Below are 922 nucleotides of genomic sequence, written 5' to 3' on the forward strand. Positions count from 1 at the left end.
CTTTAACGCATTTAAAAATGAAATGTTTTCAACTTAAAAATTTAAGAATGCGACTATAACATTTTTTTTTCTCAATTAGATTTATTAAACTTCTGTTTATTTATTATCTGTTAGGTTAAAAAATGTTTTTGAGGATTACTTTTTTTTTTTTTTTTTTTTTTTGTGTATCACTGGCGTTATGATTTTGATATAGGAGTAAGGAAGGGGTTTGTGGTTGCGTTAAGGTTCCTCGTCTTACTCAGCTTTCTTACCTTGTTTTAGTCAACTTTCGATCCGACAGATCTTTAAGATATTGATCAACTTCACCCTTGACCAAAACTGCCAACCTCTCAGCCATTTTTTGATTCTCTGAAAAATAGATTATTTTGTTTAACTAATAGTCTCTTAGATTACTGTAATAACTATTACATAAACAATATACATATTATTAAAAAAAACATTATATAGTACAGTTATACAGTAGTTGGGCTAAAAGTAATAACAATTCCTTGGCAATTACTGTAATTTAGAATTGCCAAAATGCAATTAAAGTTAAATATTCGTGATTGTATTGCGATTACCTTATGAACTACTGTAATTGTAATTATGGACCCCCAATTACAAGTTGAGCCTATGTAATCACCAATTACATTCTTACGGAATGTTATTTTTCTCCTGAAATTCCAAGTAATTATAATCCTAATTACAATTACTTAAGACTAAAACAGAGCAATCTGTTTTACAATATCAACTTTAAGATTGCGCGCGAACGATATCAATGTATTTTAACTTTTCGTGTATCTAACATATTGGGGTCACTTTATATGTTTTTGGAGGAGCTGAAAATAAAAATAAAATCGATTTTCTGATCACGCGCTTGCGCATCGATTTATTTTTGAATTTTTATAATATTAGGATCCCCTTATGTTTTCGGTGCTGCTCA

General features: G+C 29.2%; 1 protein-coding gene and 1 long non-coding RNA gene across 3 annotated transcripts in view; one reads left to right on the plus strand and one right to left on the minus strand.

Moving 5' to 3' along the window:
• The window catches only part of LOC106678757 (uncharacterized), a 107,092-nt gene that overhangs the window by 42,125 nt on the left and 64,045 nt on the right, over positions 1–922 (minus strand). Inside the window, exon 2 of the long non-coding RNA XR_001342820.3 lies at positions 252–348. This is a non-coding gene — a long non-coding RNA (uncharacterized lncRNA). The remainder of the gene's footprint in view (positions 1–251; positions 349–922) is intronic.
• stac (C2 and C2B_Munc13-like domain-containing protein staccato) overlaps positions 1–922 on the plus strand; it is a 149,083-nt gene that overhangs the window by 24,189 nt on the left and 123,972 nt on the right. The window lies entirely within an intron of this gene.

Source organism: Halyomorpha halys, unplaced genomic scaffold (assembly GCF_000696795.3).
Source record: "Halyomorpha halys isolate HHAL.00 unplaced genomic scaffold, Hhal_1.1 Scaffold158.1, whole genome shotgun sequence".
NCBI lineage: Eukaryota > Metazoa > Arthropoda > Insecta > Hemiptera > Pentatomidae > Halyomorpha > Halyomorpha halys.